Consider the following 18,337-nt stretch of genomic DNA (forward strand, 5'->3'; position numbering starts at 1 on the left):
GAGAGAGAAAGAGAGAGACAGAGAGAGACAGAAACAAGAGACAGAGACAGAGGCAGGGATATGCATATGTACACTAGATCTATTACCTGTGCTAGCAGCATCTCTATCAATGGTACCCAACTCTATTTAATGTAACAGAGTTGGACTCAAAGCAGCCTTTGCTGAAGATATTGGCATGATCTTTCCCTTGATGTATCTGGTTTCCTATTTGAAAATGGCTCTCAAACCTCATAAAATGAAGTCTTTTGAATCAAACTTTACAAATTCATTAGAACTAACCTCAACAAAACTCCCTGGATACCCTGCATCCTTATTTCATGGAACCCTCACTTTTCCTAGCTCTTTCATTTTCATTAAGTTAACTAGAGCCAGACTTGCAAGAATAAATCAAGTTCTCCCCTGAATTTAGTTCATATTAATACAAATTACAGGTCATTTTCCTGTCTCAGACCTTTGATTTAGAATAGCTACCATTTGCTGAGAGCTCTAACTATGTGCCAAATGTTTTTACATAGAATTCCATTCATCCTACAAGTCTTGTGAGGTAAGACTTTTTCCAGCTTTTCTTACAGAGGAAAGAGAAACCACTGTTTTATTTTAGATACATTATGCAAATTTAGTCTATAAAAATCAAGTGTTTTCATTTTTGGTGTTTATCTATCAACCTGGGAGATTCATAAGAGTTAAATTTTAAATGTAATTTGATACTTAAACAATCCCTCATTCATCCTGGGCAGCTGTTATTCTAATAGTTGATATTCTGGTGAGAGCTTTACTACTGCCAAGGGAACTTGCTATTGTTTGGGTATTATGTCAAGCACTTCACAGTCTTCAAATATTTACAATCACCTCTAGAGACAAAGGTTATAATTTCTGCTCTTTGGATCGATAAACTAAGATGCTAGAATGCTGAAACCTTGATCAACTGCTTTCAGGCACTAGCATGAAACATGATTTTGCAGAGGAGAGAATACATTTAAAGGTTTTATTTAGCTCCGTTCAATCCCATCACAATCTTTACAGGTAGATATTGTTTCTGTTTGCACTGTGCAAATAAACAATGGCTGATGTTGACTGTCAGATTGTCAAATTGATTAGATTAAGAAATAAATGCTTAGGAAAGTAGTGATGCTCACCTCTGGGTTGGTCTAAAAGAGAATTCCTAAACAAGATTACCTGAGCTTGGAAGACCTGCTCTAAACATGGATAGAACAACCCTATTAGCTGTAGGCCTTGGTGTTAGAGAAGGAGAGAGGTGTAAGGATGTTGGCTTAGATAGTCTCTTTCTGCTCCCTGACTACTGGCAAGTTGCCTGTCCTGTCCAACCATGCCCATGAACTGAAACCTTTGAAACTCTGAGCTATGATAGATAGTATTCCATTCAACTTGCCTATCTTTGTGCTTAGTCACAGGAATGAAGTGCATGGCTAACAAAGGAGGAAGTGCAGAGACACCATGAAGGGAAGGGGTTACTTGAAGCCACATGGCTATTAGTGGACTCATGATGACCCTGTGTTCTAATTTAGAATCCTAACCATAGTTTCATAATGCTCCATATCTTTGCTCTGGGCATAAATTTACTTGTGAGAACTTAAAATCATCTTATGCAGCCAAGTTTATTTTCCACCATTGGCTGGAGCAGACAGGAATTGATGCATTCGGTGTTAGTGGAGATTACTGTTACGGAGATGGGTGGGCACTGATGCCTGGGAATTTGGACTGAATGCAAATGGCATCAAGAGGTGACCTGCAAGAAACATGCAGGTCTGTCAGAAAGCAAGTGCAGTGTTCGGCATGAAGTGTTGTCATAGATATTGGCAGAATCATTTATGGCCAGGTTTATCTGAAGCATGAACAAATCACTCTGGAATCTTCTGGGACGTTGGACGAGGGAAACAATAAGTCTTGGGGAGCAACAGGGGCATGGAGGAGGCTCTGCTGGATGATGGAGTACTGAGCAGAACAGAGGGGAAGTTGGTGTCAGCCAGTTTTCTTTTGAGGAATGAAGAACTGGGAGTGCGAACATAATGGAAGTGATTTTTCTTTAATTTCAGACATGATAATAAAGAAATCAGCATCTGGAGGACTCCCAGGAGGCAAGCTGAGGTTAGCTCTACATTACCACTCATTGGGATCATTGGCTCTCTGCTGTAAAGCCCCTGAATCTATAACGACAGGCACTAAGTGGATAGCCAAAAGTAGACTTGCTCCCACTGTCAGGGTCTTTAAAACCATTTGTTTTTAACAAATCAGCTATCAGAGATGAATTCTCATTTAGGTTTGTTGTAATGCAGATTGCCTGTCCAAATTGATATCTTGCTAATTTTTTTCTTTTCCTTTTTACTTTTTCTTCTCTTTCTTTTTCTTTTCTTTTTTTGAGAAATTCTCTTAACTTACTCCCAATTCAAGTAAATATGGTATAGTCAGTCTTTACCATTGACTCTTGAGTATTTCTGAGAGAAACATTGGGTATCTATGATAAGGAAGCATTCTTCTCAGAATTATGGAAGAGTATCTTCAATGAAGGGAAGGGAAATGTGAAGGGGACATGTATTTATTGACACTTACGTTGTTATATCTCATTAGTCATAGCATCAGACCTACACACTTGGTATTAGCAGTTCCAATTGCACAGATGAAAAAAAAACAATTCAGAACTGCAAATTTTAATTGTTCAAGGTCATCTGATTAGTATTCAGTAGTCAGGATTTGAAAATCAATCTACTTCAAAACATACATTTTTCACCAAATCATTCTGTAGAGCCTATCAGAACAAAGTAGAGGTGCTTGTGAAAAGAAAATCAGGTCAGGAGGTCAGGGCATTCAGTCCCTCATCCATAAGGAAAAGCAAACCTAAAGCATTAAGATCAACTAATCTTTGAAGTCCCCTTGGGTTTTTGACATTCATTGTAGAAAGTAAATAGAACACACCATGCTTGATGTTTGGTGACTTTTAGCTCCTTCATGCAAGTTAGAAGAGATGAAAAAAAGACTTAGTTTTGCTAAGAAAATATACCTTAATATTCCACACATTTCTTTTGCATGTTTGTGTGTGGGGGTGGGTGCAATTTCCTACTTATTCTATAGTCAGTACAACAACGCAGAATATGTCTTTCATCAAAGGTATTGTATTTAACCCTGATTTTCCTTTGGTCTGTCCTTGTATTTAGACTTGCCCAACACCATGTGACAGAAATGATAAGTGAGCCAGTTCCATGCCTGCGTGTGCAGTCTGTAAAAGATTCTTTGCCCTAACCCCACTCTGTGTGTATGCATGTGTGTATGAATATAGTTTGTGTATATGTAGAGTGACCAGAGGACAATTTTTTTTTCTGTGACTATCATGGGTCAGATGATGATGACCTTGTTTTTGGAGACCAGACCACTTAGTAGTCTGGAGCTTACCACGTAGCCTAGGCTGGCTCAGTTGGTATGGTCCACAGCTCTATGCGTTTCTGCCTCCCAAGTGCTGGGATTAAAAATATGCACCATAATGCCCACCTTTTTTTTTAAGCATCTTATGATAGAAATCAGGTACTTACACTCATAAAGCAAGCACTTCACTAACTGAGCTGTCTTTCAACTCTGTACTTCTGTTTCTTACCCTTTCCTGTATCCATGTTGTGCTATGGGAACACAATCCAGACAAAATACTGGTGGAGTGCAAAACACATTGACAGTAACACAAAAAATATTAGCTGCTAGTGGAACCAGTCTAACTCCTTTCTTGTGAGGGCTCTTAGAAGAAACCAGAAGTGCTGACCAGCTAAGTCCTCCTGAAATCATGGACCCACAGATCTGGGGGGGGGGGGTCTGAGAATGATTGTGACTCTGAGTCATTAACATGTAGAGCATATTTTCCCAGAAAATAACTGATATTTCCTCAGTGAAAAGGAATTGAGTATTCTCATGTCAAGTTATGAGAACACAGACAAAGGAAGTTAAAGGCCCTACTCTGAAGGGATGTCCTACTCCAAATAGAAAGTCAGGCATGTTGCAATTAATCATGGTGTGGAAAATTACAGAATTAATCAAAGTAACTAATGAAGTTCTTTTAGTAAAAGCCATGCACGTCTTTTGTTAAGAAACCATTATTACAGGGAGCACAGTGGGTTGGTGCCAACAATTCTTGTGATAGTGTCATCCAAACCTCAGACCGCACCAATTTCATTCCAGGGGAGCCTTGAGGATTACCCAACACTATTTATATCTATTATATGGTGCCGGTTAAGTAACTTTAAGTAGAAGCCAGGAACTTGAAGCCAGCACTTTTGGGGAGGACTTCTTTAAAGAGATACTGCTGAATTGGGTGTCAGTAGATATCTGTGGGTGCTCAGCTGAAAATTTCAGTCGATTTTCAGTCAGTTAGATTTTTCCAATCTAAATGATTGGAAAACAATGAAGAGAAATCAGGGGCCTCTTGAATGACTCTGCTTTTATAGAGAAAAACTGAGGGAGCTGAGGTAGAGAGACATAGAGAAGCAACACACGGGTTTGAATCCCAGGAGAGATATTTGCTAGCTGTTTGGTTTCTGGTGGTGCTAGAATCTCCTTATACCTAATATCACTTATGGTGAATGGGTGTGCAGGTGTCTACCTTACAAGGTTACAATGACTTCTAAATGGGCCTGATACCCCCTTATTGCTCACTCTTCCCAATCTCCTTTGTTTGTAATTCTCCTTACTTTTCATTGTCATTTCCTATTTGTCCAAAGATACTAACTAGAGTCACATCACATCAATTCTCACAAAATTAGGTCCCCACTGATGGGTGAAATGGATGGGTTTGGGAATTTCCAGATGAAAAAGGGGATTTGAGTGACTACTTGAGTAATAAGATCTATTCATGTTACTGGGGAGGCAGAAAAAAAGGCTGAGTCGAGCCTTTTTTAGAGCAAACTCTGCCTTGATTGCAAATGCACATGTCTGTAACCTGCTTGTCACATCAGCGCACAGGCAGAATGGTGGCTTTATGACATCCTTGGCAGTGCACAGTGATAAATCTCAATGTGGGAGCATGAACATGACCAGGAAGACATAGGTAAACAGGAGTGTCTGAGAGCTGTTTAATCCAAACATAACACATTCAGCGTTGCCCCCCCCCCAGCCCCACTCTACATATATGTTACATGTAGGGAGGTGTTTGTCATAATACCACGAATAGCAGTACCAACTACATTTCTAACTGTTTGAGATAGAGTCCTTTTGTTGCATGCACAGTATGGATCAGCTAGGCTGACCCATGCGTATCTGGGGATTCTCTTTCTTCTACCTCCCATCTCATTGATGAAGCACTGGGGCTATAGACACCTACCACTGTCTTGGCTTTATGTGTGTACCTTGTATTCAAACTCAGGTCCTTTTGTTTTCATGGCATGTGCTGTACTCTACACACTGAACTATCCCTCCAGCACCCACATTCAATGCTCACATGCAAACCAGATAGGAGGTGGGGAATTCTTTCATCTTCCCTTGCTTTCCCAGTGGGATCAATCACAAAACTGTTACTTCAATGTTCCTTTGGTAGAGAAAGCACAATTGAAAGCACACGTAAGAACTAAATACACAGTGTAATGACACTAGGATCTATGGAATAAGTATCAGGCATGTTTCTAATGTGATTGACTGCCACTTGAATGGGGAGTTTCCTCACCGTATGCTGGGAGAATTCACACTTAGGCTCAGTAGGGACTTCTACAGATGCTGCAAGATGAGTATAAAAAAATCCCAGTATCAGGACCTTTTCACTTTCTGTTTCTGCTTCCAGACCTCTTCCTGCCACAGACATTGCTGCATTCCTTGATTTGTTATGATCTCTCTAAGAGTGTCAGCTTCAAAACAGGACCATTCTTGATTATCTTAGCCTAACTCACCCCTGTATGGTTTTCTACTTCTCTCTCGATTCTTACATGAGACCACTCACAGGACTTTGTGTCCTATCTTGCATGTTGATTTGTTAGTTGCTCATCTCCTGCTATTTCTTGAGAGATTTAGGAGGTATGAGCTTTGTTTTGTTTGCTTAGTACGTATATGCACAGACTTTATATCGAAAGCATTAGACTTAATCATTGGTAAATAAAAGAGTGACTGAGAAGGCAAGCCTAGTTTGGACTCAATAATCAGAAGCAGGCCAGGAGAGGTGGCTCAGTGGGTAAGAACACTTCCTATGCAAATCTGAGAACCTGTGAGCTTGAGAACCTGGGTTCAAGTCTTAGCACTCATACATGGTTTTGCAAAAGCTCCATCCTAGGGGTGGAGATATCTGGGATTATTGGAGGGGAAGAAGGCAGGGAGTCAGTCACAAAGCAGGACATCTAACATCCTTCTTCTAGCCTCTATGTGAGCACACACACACACATGCACCTGTCTGTAGACATACATGTGTTATACATCACACAAAGCTATGTGGATACACACACACACACACACACACACACACACACACACACACACACACACACACAGAAAGAATCAAGTCATGGGACAAGAATTCCATAGTTGCTGGTGAGGTTAATTGTGTATATACATGTGTGAGCAGATCAATGTGCCATGACTCTCCAGCAAGCCAATGTCTGCCTCACTTCACACCCCTGCAGATTGTGTAAGGAATGTCCAGACGCTTTCTTTTTCCAGCATGACGTAATGTGGAATGAGAAGACCTGCAGAACACGCAGCCCATAGCCAGACAGATGACCTCACTCCCTTCCTGGGCATTCCCAAGCTCTGCTGTTACAAAAACACAGCCCCCAGACTCACAATGTTTGGTCCACAGGTGGTGGTTTTAGTCCTTAGTCTTTTGTTGGCAAATTACTTCAAATCATCTCCAAGCTCCCCTGTGGCTGGCGGGAGGACAGCCCTGACGGATACAGTCTGGCCTATTTCTTCAGCCAAATGGAATGAATTCAGCCCGAGGATAAACCAAGACATAAAGGGGGATAAATATGTTTCAGCATCAGCCACAAAGAGACAAGATGTGAGTAGTTAGCTGTAGGGATGGGGAAGTTTAAAGAACAAAGTAGGAAACATGTTTCATGGACACTAACAGGCTCGGGTTGTTCTGGGGTTGTTTCAAAGCCTTGGAGGCTATAGAAATAATGTTGCCAATTTCTCTCCTATGGCTCATGTTCATTTAAAGGATTCCTTTTATTTCATGCCTGTGTGTATATTAACATGATTATAACTCTGATCTACAGGTATCCAGTCTTCTGTCATTTATAACAGATTTTAAAAGGCGTATCAGCAAACATGAGAGCAGGAAAATAATCTCCTTTGTATGTGAACAGGCTGGGGCTCAGAGAGAGGAGCCAAACTTACCAAGATCATATGGCCAGGAAGCACTAAGGCTTGTCATGGAGCCCAGATGGCAGTAAGTTCAAGTTTGTTTTCTATCCAACCAGATCAATGCGAGACAGAACAGGTGGTATTTCTTAGCTGAAAGGTCTGTATTCATCAACATTCCCACATCTGTTTCTCCCTGATCAACTACCATATACCCTATTGAGAGCTGGAACAGGTCTGGGAAGATAAATCTATCAAGTCATCTGGGTGTTATAAGCAATCGATGGCCCACTCAGGACTATCTATCCTTCCCTTCATGCTGGCTTTCTCTTCTCATTCACATTACCCTCCCACCAAGAGAAGTCCTTCTGCATAAACTGGCATTTTCAGTCAATCAAGTCTTAAGTATGAAGAACATCTTTTCCATTCACACTGTCTTTATTTAATATCTCAAAACACATCCAGTTTTCATTTCTAAAGTATTTCCTGGTTCTGTTTGTCTCTCCATCTTTGCTGCTAACACTTATATTGACAGCACTGTTCTTATGCCCGGATTGTGATAACAATCTTACAGCTGCTGACCTGAGCTGTTCTAACAGCCTGGATTGTGCTAATAACCTCCCAGTTAAAGACTAACTGCTAGCTTTTCTTCTAATCTTGACCCTTCCATTTATTTTCAGAGTGCAAAGAAAAGTGAATACTTACTATATAGTTATTTCATGTGCCTACCCTCTATAGCTTCTTTTTTTTTAAAAATTACTTATTATTTTTTAAACATTCTGACAGTAGTTTACCCTCCCTCTTCTCCTTCCAGTCCCTCTTTCTCTCTTCCCTACCCCCATCCACTCCTCTTCCATTTCTCTTCAGAACAGGGTCAGCCTCCATGGGTATCGATCAGCCATGACATATCAAGTTGCAGTAAAACTAGGTACCTCCTCTTGCATTAAGGCTTGGTAAGACTACCCTGTAAGGGGAAAGGGTCCTAAAAGCAGATAACAGAGTCAGAGATAGTTCATGCTCCCACTGTTAGGAGTCCCAAAAGATGCCCAAGCTATTCAACTCTAACATATGCACAGAGGGTCAGTCCCATGTAGGCTCTCTGAGTGGTGGTTCAGTCTCTGTGAGGCCCTCTGAGACTAGATTAGTTGATTCTGTGAGTTTTCTTGTGATGCCTTTAAACTCCCTGGCTCCTACAATCCTTTAGTCCCCCTTTCCAAAGGATCCCCCAAGCTCTGGTTAGTGTTTGGCTGTGAGTCTCTACATTTGTTTCCATCAGTTGCTGGGTGAAGCCTCTCTGATGACAATTGGACTAGGCACCAATCTATACACATAGCAGAATATCATTAGGATTCATTTCATTGACTATTTTTTTTGTTTGGTTTAATTTCAGCACTCTGGGCTATCCAGCCTCTGGATCCTGGCCCTGCAGGCAGTGTTAGCAGTGGGCTGCATCTCATGACATGAATCTCAAGCTGAATCAGTCTTTGGTTGGCCACTCCTACAATTTCTGCACCACTTTTATCCCAGCACATATCAAAGTCAAGACAAAAGTTGTAGGTCAATGGTTTGGTGGCTGGGTTGGTGTCTCAGTCTTTCCACTGGGAGTGTTGCCTGTTTATTTTTTTATTTTTTTAATTTTTATTAGGTATTTTCCTCATTTACATTTCCAATGCTATCCCAAAAGTCCCCCATACCCTCCCACCCACTCCCCTATCCACCCACTCTCACTTTTTGGCCCAGACGTTCCCCTGTACTGGGGCATATAAAGTTTGTGTTGCCTGTTTATAGAGATGCTCAGTTCAGGTTCCATATCCCCATTGCTAGGAGTCTTAGGGTCACTCTCATAGGTTCCTTGAAGTTTCCATTATACTCAGTTTCTAGCTCATCCCAGAGATGTCCCCAATTCTAGTTGTCTTGTCTCTCTAAGCACCCCCTTCCTCCATTTTCTCCCACCAGATCCTTCATATTCCCATTCCCACCTCTCTATCCAGACCCCTTCCCCCTGAAGGTTTCTTGATACATTTGTTAAATCCTTAACTTTACTATAAGGAAGCATCACCACCCTTTACATTTCATGAAACTCACTTTCACTCATTCTACACATTCTTATTTTGTTCTGGAAAATTCTGTGTGTGGAGAAACAAGAAAAGGAAAGCAGTTTGGAAGCCATGACAGGTTAAGGAGGTTTAAGATTCAATCTATTGGTGTCCTAAGAATGCCATCGAATCATTGGCTTCTTTTCCCTAATATTTAAATGTAAGATGGAACTGATTTGAACTTACAGTCACTCTGGCAAGATTTTCGTGGGTCTTCAGGAACACTAGGTCACATTGGGGAGAAAGTGATGTGATGCTTTCAATCAACTATATAACATAAGTACAATGTGCACAGTGAGCACAAAGGAAGGGAGAGAGAGGAAGGGAGAGACTAGAGCTTGGACTGGATATGTTGCCACCTTAAAATGAATTGTTATCCTGAAACTTTTGGGAGGACATAGAAAAAGTTATCTCTCCAGTAGGCATTCTCATGCTTTCCAGCCTACTCTAGATTATTAAAAGATTTAAGTTCTCTTGATGATGATTCTGAAAGTGATATAAATTAAATATGGATTGGACACTTATGCAAAGAAAAATAGAAAACTTGAATATATTGGGAATCTCTGAAGTACCAGGTCCTGGACCAGAAGAGATATTCAGAATGAGGGGGAAAGCTGAAAGGATGCATGGGAGAATGTGGTAGACCCTGTTAGCTTTCTGTCCTTCAGGAATGACTTCAGAGGTAGGGCATCTTGAGTAGTCAGTGAATATACTGAAGGTGTGATGAAAAGCACTGCGCTGTACTCTGTATGTCTCATGCTGTTGAGAGAAGAGTCATCTGTGTATGCCTCTTTGCCCCTGTGCCTTGCATCCCAGCAGCTCGATACAGATTAGCTTCTCCGATTCTTGGGTTTCAATGATGGGAGTTTTATCCTCACAAGTGTCTCTTCACTTCCCTTTCTGTCTCGTGCCCTATATGTGTTCATTCTCTCTCCACTTAGCAATGGTTCATTACACAGCAAAGCCAAGGAAATGCCACAACTGTAGATTTTGAATAGATGGTACCAGTTCTAGTATGGGGGGAGATGACTGAATTCTCAGAAACTTTGTGGGCTAGAAGGCGGGTTGTAATTGGCAGTGAACCAGGAGAAGGCTTTGTTCTCCTAGGGGAACTGTCTGTGAAACCAGGAACTCTCAGGCCACATTGTTGGCACTGGCCTTCACAAACCATTTGCTATACCACTAAATGTTGGACTGGTTTTTCACTAATTGATACTGTTGTGTAGCAGACTGAGATGATGAACGTGAACTTGAAGATGCTATCATCTTGGTCTACCCAAGTAACACTCTGGTGGGACTCTCACCAGAAACAATGTGCCTATTAGTGAAGAAAGCGACCTGGGTACATTTAGATTTTAAAACAATACTCTAGATCATTCAAATGTGAGCAGCATGTTAATGATTTGAGGAGTAGTTAATTCATTCATTCATTCAATCACTCACTTCCTCAAAATGTATGCAGAACTTGTTCTGTTTCAAATATATGCTAGGACTTGAGTAAGATAACTAAGACACTGCCTTGGTCATTAGAAATATATAGTTCATATAGGTGTTGAGTAATGGTGCTGACTCTTCACTCTAAGAATCCCAGTCCCTTCCCACTGCTGGTTATGGCTCCCTGCAAGAATCTGTCTTTATATCCAAATGAATTCAAGCTTACTAAGGAAGGGGTTATTTTGTAATCAAATACACACATTAAGAAGATTTAATAATTTCTCAATTGCTTTATTAGTAGTATTATCATTATTATTACATTATGTTTTATGTATATTTGCCTACAAAGGTCATTTGCCTACATGTATGCCTGTGCACCTTGTTCGTGCTTGGTGTCCCTGGAGGCAAGAAGAGGGCATCAGATCTCCTTGAATTGAAGTTGCAAGTTATTGAAAGCCTCCATGCAGGTGCTGGGAATTGATCCCAGGTCCTCTGATAGACCAAAAAGTGCTCTTAACTGCTAATCCATTCCTCCAGCTCTTTTTTTAGTTTCTGAGATAAGGTCTTATTATGCAGACCAGACTGCCTCCAAAATCAGAGGTCAGTCTGCCCCTGTCCTGAGTGCTGGGATTAAAGGTGTGCACCCTCAAATTCTTCATGCTTTTCTGTTTAATAACAAAAGTAATCTGCAAAACCCCCACAAATCCATGAAAATCTATATGAGAGTAGGATATATAGAGAGGTCATTTGAATAAAGAGGAAATGATAAAAAATAGGCAAAATATTGCTATATCTTCTAATGGCATTTTTCCTGGCTACCTGTAATACGGAATTCAAAACATACCTATTCAGAATGTATTCTAGGTGAAAAGCAGGAAATAAAGGGAGAGAGATGAAGGGAAAGATAAAGAACAAAGGAAGGAAGAAGAAAGCAGGGAAGGAAGGAAGAAGAAAGGAAGCAAGTCATGTACATAAAAGAAAAAAAAAAGAGCAAGCAGAGTTTTGTTGTTAAGGAAATCAGCATTTGTGACTGATTAATAATAATGATAATAATAGTACAATCAACCAGTGCTTTCCCATATTGAAAAATGTGAAGACACTGGGTTTGTGGCCAACTGTGGGATATCTTGAAATGGGCCCAGCCTGATGTCAGGAGTTTTTTTTTTTTTTTTTTTACAAATCAGTTTGTGAAAATTTGCAGTTCAAAGAACACTCATTGACAAAATATATTCATTATGACTTTAAATAAGTATGGTAACTTGTTCAAAAATGTAAATACTTTACTATCTAAATTGTGAAATAACTTGTCTCTTTACATTCTAGAGAGGGGAGAGGCATGCTTGTGTTGGGCTCTGCATTCTTGGGCAGCTGAAGCAGAGTGAGAAGCTGGCTGATGTGGAGAGGCTCTTACATCCTGGGCTTGGACTTCTGGCTTGCGGAATGGAAGTGATGAGCCTTCCCCAGGCCCTCTGCCTTCCCCACGCCCCCTCCCCTTTTGGATCCACGTTGCTATCTGTGTCAGAAGGCTCTGGAAAATTTACCCCTGCACACCTGCTCCGTTTTGTGTTTCTCTTGGTTTTATGAGTGGACAACTGTGAGCTACAAGGAGCCCCACAGTTTAGAACCCCTCCCGCAACACGACATGAGAAGACATGGTTTCCCTCTCCTTTTCCACACTCCAGGCTCTGCATGAGACGTGTGAAGGCTGTCTTCCCAGCTTGTCACATATAATTAGGATTTCTGAGACTACTTCAGAGAAAGAAAAGGGTTGTAATTTTCTGATGTCACTGAGTCATTTTGGTATAACTTTCTTGTTCTTATTGAGGTGGAATGTGTGTTTGTGTATCTGTGTGTATGTAAGTGTAACATACATGTATATATACACATATATGTAACATGTGTATGTGTGTGTGCATGTGTGTTGTATGTGGAATGTAGTAACATTTAAGGAAATGGATATAAAGTGATTTTAGACTTGTCTCAGTCCAGTTATCTGCTTTCCTGAGGGCTATGTCATTCCCTGTGCCCAACAAAGTGTCCTGAGACATTTCCTATTATGTATTCTCTGCCACTTGTATAGTTATTTGTTTTGTCCTCGCAACACAGTTCAGCTCTGTCCATGGGATGGAGCAAATGGGTACAGTCTTTTTATAACTTGATTGGACATATCAGTATGAAGGCAGAATTAAAAAGAAAACACTATTTCACTTACTTTAATTATTATAAAATCTTCAGAAGAGAACTAGGTATTCTGGATTTATGTTTTGCATATAGCAGTTGTTTTTTTTTTTAAACAGAAAAGTCATGTTTAATAATGTGAGCATTGTTTTCTCTTGTGCTATGGAAGCTAGTTCAATATGTGTGTACTTAAGAGAAAAGAGGCTGGAAGCAAAATAATGTTCTGGTCTCTACCCAAAACATCCTTTTTTTTCCCTCCCTCTTTGGAAAGTCTTAAAGTCTTAAAAGCTGTGCTGATTAGCTTCCACACTTCTTTCCTAAATGCAAAGTGAGATGCTGGTTTATGGACCAGAATGAAAAAAACCAAGAAGAGCTGAGACTCTCACGGGACAGCTTGCCAGTGAAGTCTTCCAAGTCCAAGAAGCTTTACAGAAGTTGGAGGTACCCTGGAAAGGGACCAACAGCCTTTTCAGCTCTTTACCCATCACTAATTCTGGCTCCAGCTGGACTCCGGCTTGCTGATGAAAGGGAATGAAAGCCGTGGGCCTCCAAGGGCATTTTGGATGGAATCTATTCAGTCTGCATTTACTTGCCTTGCATTATGAAATCTCCATGACAACAGGCACATGTCTCAGTGTGTTACATGGAGAAGGACTCTACTTTGTCAGGAGAATCTGATCATGTGCCACTTCCTTCCTGGGTGTTGGAATGGGTTCCACCTGGAGTTGGTTTCCCCTCATCCAATATGATGGTAATACAGAAAGATATCTGAGGCCAGCATCCAAATTCCTGAAACCACCATAGATCCCACTGGAGACATGTGGGAATGGAGTTTGCTTCAGTGGCAGTTGGCAAGCATGGGACTGATCAGAAATTGAGGCTGAGGCACCCTTTCTGCTTCAGTTGGCTCTCTGATTTGGCTGGTTTCTGAAAGTTATGAGATGAAAGGGTGGGCAAGACTCTGGCCATCATTATTCTGCTCTGAGAAGTATGATTTTTGAAGCTGCTAATACCAAATAAAGTCTCACACAATATCCTGAAATTATTGTCCCCTGAATTGTCTGTCTTTAGTCATTTTACAAGCCTGAGAGATGTCTACAACAACAACAAAACAGAATAATGCAAAACAAAAAAGCAGAGTATTGGTCAGAAAAAAAAGCTAGTTCTCAGCAGCTACAGTACCCATACTAGAATTATCTACCATATGAGATATTTCAAGGAAAATGATTGATTCTCATTTTCAGCATGCTTAGTTATTAATCCCGAAAAGGCGACAACTATTATGTTTCTGGAAAATAAAAAACCTGATTTCCACTTGCACATGTTCCTCTTGGAGGTAGGGGAACCTGTCTCCCACAGTAGATTCTCATTTTCATTTCTTTGTCAAGTTCATTAATTTTTATGTATGGTAGCTAGAATCATTAAAAGTTTAAAAATCAGCCATCCTTAAGACAGTTTACTAATGGATGCAGAATCATTTCACTGATTATGGAGTTTATATTTAGGCATAAAAGTTCAAGAAGTGAGAAATTTATCAAAGAGCTAAAAGAAAATCTGCCATATGATTCACCCATACAGTTCTTTGGTGGACCCAAAGAACTTATTATCTAACTGTAGGGAAACTTGCTCAGTTGTTCATTGTTGCTCCTAGTCACAATAACTAGGAAATGGAAAAAGCCTAATTATCCTTCAAATGATGAATATGATCCATATATACTAAGGATTACTATTCAGATGCAAAGCAAAATGAAATAATGAAATTTACAGGTAAATGAATGGAAATGGAAACTGTTTTTCTAAATGAGATAATCCAGACCAAGAAAAAAAAATGTACATGCCCTTCTTTAGAGGTAGAATGTGATTCTGACTCTTTAGGTTTGAGGATGTAACTTGAAGTAACCACAGAAACCAGGAATATAGAATGGGATCATAGTAGAGTTGTGAGCAGGAGCTATAGAGAGGAGGATACAGGAGACTAATGGGGTGGGGCAGGTGACTTCAGAAGCTGAGAAGGAGAGTAGAGGGAATGGAGGCACGGAGACTTAAAATATAGCTAAGATGTTTGAGAAACTATAGGGAAACATTTTACAAGGTTAATCCACACACACACACACACACACACACACACACACACACACACACACACACACTTCTCGTGTGAGGTGATAATGCTTCCCTCTCATTAGTCATAGACTTTCTATAAGAAATCTCCCATCTAGTCATTAATCAGGGGTTTTTAAGAGATGCCCCTAAACAATATTGGCAATTATATAGGCTATTGCCATTGCCTTTTGTTGCCTCCCAGAACTTGAAAGCAAGATTCTCTAACTGAAGACATGACATACTCTGGACACAAGATTTAGAGAAATCAAGCTGGATTTAACCTAGATGCCTCTTCCCCAAGGACTTGCTCTTATTCTATTCAAAGTAGCTTTGTAAACAACAAAGACAAAAATGTAACTAATAGTTATACCCAGATGTATAATCAACTATCACAAGGGCCAGCCTGATAAGACATCCCTAGTACTGGTACTTTGTTTTGAAGATTGCCAACAGCTCTCTAATTGTCATTAACAGGAGGGAATTCACTCAACAGGAGGATGATCACTCAGTAGGAGCAAACTCATGGCTGGTATATGCATGTAAATGCATAGACAACCATCAATGTCTGAAGAGGTCATAGACTGTAGAGAAGGAATTACCTAAATCAATATAGTTTGTGTCTGTATTCTAGTACTTATCATTGTAACCACAAATACTGTAGTTCTCACCATAAACTTAAAAGCAGGGTGGTTTTTGTTTTTGGTTTGGGTTTTTTGTGATGGAGACTTTTAGAGATATCTATCTAAATGCAGGGAATAAGTGGCTATGGAAATTCCAAACCTAGATAGGAAATCTGCAGTACAACTCCTACACCTAAGGATCTGGGTATGACTTAGAAAATTGTGGTAGAAAGGTTGTAAGAGACCAAGACAGTGTCTTTTAGATATGATGAGGACGCTTCACTCATGAAATCACAATAATATCATTGCCTAAACAGGAGCTGCATATGGATAACACCAGTGGATATGCCTTCCATACATTAAATTCAACATTATGTGGTACACCCATAGTGTCTTCATCAGTGTCTCAAGATACTGACAAATATCTTCTGGCAACAAATTTGGCCAAAGTTGAGAACTACAAAACTAGCCGGCAGAAGGGTTATGCATGTCATATAACACTTCAAGCGCCTGTTTGTATATTTCACAGTAGATGAATTTAATATGAGATCATCTTCTTTTTTTTGCACATGGGACATTATATGCATTAGATTGTTCTGCATGCTTATATGTTTGAGGTATTGGAATGCACTGCTGCATTAGAAATTCTCAGGTTTTGCTTTGCTTTGGAAACATGCATAGTCACAGTCCTCAGTGGAAGAACTGTATCAGTTTATTGATTTGTGATACTGGATACTTTGCTTGTTCCCACTTCTCCCTCCCTCTCTCTTCTCTTCCCTCATTATCCCCTCCATCCACTCCTTCTCCCTCCTACCGTCCTTTCTTTGTTTACTTTCCTATATTTCTCTCCGCCCTCCATATTTCAAGTATATCTTTTCAATGGCTATCATAGCATTGATTTTGTATTATGTACAGCGAAGTCAGCACTGGACCATGAGACAGTATTACTGCAATTCATTCCCAAACAGACTAAATCACTAATGAAAATCATTGTTCTTCTTAGAGAATGCTTCTTTTCTGTTGAAAACAATCCTAAAAAGAGAGAAGGAAGATGGACAATAAGACAGGTGGAGGACAGAGCTAGCATGAAGAAAACAAAAGGGGGTTTACCAGTCACTCCTCCTCAGGTGAAGCTACAGTTGAACATTAGTTCAGATAGAGCCTTGAATAGCACATCAGGGAATTTCAGATGTCAAATGTCACATCCTGGCACACCAGGAGGGAAGGGAAAGAATGAAACCACCCAGCTTGAAGAATGAAAACTGCCAAGGTGTTTGAAGACTTTGATGCCACTACTCTGATTTGACTTGAAGCTAAAACTAACAGTTTTCAGTATTCCTCTTGCCAAAGAATCCTTCAATGTCCCCTTATGTCATATATATGAGATATATTTTATGCTCTGAAAAATAAATCCTTTCCTTTCAACAGACTTCTTCCTTTATAAATGGCTATGCTATCGAAGACTAGACTCATCCCAGAGGAAATAAATCAACAGCCTTGACCTCCTTTGCTTCTGTGCATTACAGATGTTCAGTATCTGACAGCCTGCTCTATCATATGCCCACATGACCAGGGCCAGGGCTTTGGGGGATTAATCACCTGAGAGAAACTGGGCCTAAAGGTTCTTGTTTCTGATGAGCAGGTGATATTTCTAAATAGCATCTCTTGTCCAGTCTTCAAGATCTGTTGTTCCAAGGTGACAATTTTAACCTCTGTTTCTCCTGACTCATCCCCTTAGTGCTCTACTCAAAGTCTACTGTAAACTTAAGCTGCTTTAGGCATTCCATCATTCTCATACATACCATTCCTTGGGACAAGCTGATACCTTGAGAGCAAGATGACATCTAAGATTGCTTGTGCTGCTGCTGCTGCTGCTGAGTTTGCAACAGTGCTGCTTTCTGTGGCTCAAAGTAAGTCACAAGGACCACTTATACTTGAGAAAAGGGAAAGTATCTGGGAGACCTGCAAGGTCAGGTCACAAAGAAACCTGGGTACAGGGTGCACGTTAAAACACGGCTGCTTTAATAAGTCATCTCCCTGAAGCAAATCCATTTGAACAATTCCAGTTTTCACTACCAGAGAAAGACTCTGCATGAGGAGAGTGAGGAATCATGCGATAAGACATTCATTGCACACAAAACAACTGTGGAAACACATCGCCAAACTTAATGGCTCAATAATACAGATGGAGGCGAACTGTAGAGATTCTCCCTAGAGAATAGTATGCCATATATTTAAATGAGGTATTACTATGCACTAGCATGTTCAGATCTTCTGTGATAAAATAAGCAAGTTATAAGTCAGCATACATGTGAAAAATAAAAGTGCAAGATTGGTAAATATATCTATAGGTAAATATATAAATCTCTGTCCATGAGCTTCTACAGTAACTGTAAAACACTGGGTAACACTAGGCTAGTGGTTCTCAGCCAGGAGTGATTTACACCACCAGATAGTGTGCGATATTTAGAAAGGTATTTGTTGTTGTTGTTGTTGTTGTCATGATTCCAGGCAAGTGGGGCATTGCTGTTGGAATCTAATTCATGGATGGTGGATATCTGATTAAATGTCTCATGGTGTAGAAAAACAGTAAGATACCACTAAGAATTATGCAGCAAAATTATTAAT

This window comes from Mus caroli, chromosome 4 (genome assembly GCF_900094665.2).
Source record: "Mus caroli chromosome 4, CAROLI_EIJ_v1.1, whole genome shotgun sequence".
Classification (NCBI taxonomy): domain Eukaryota; kingdom Metazoa; phylum Chordata; class Mammalia; order Rodentia; family Muridae; genus Mus; species Mus caroli.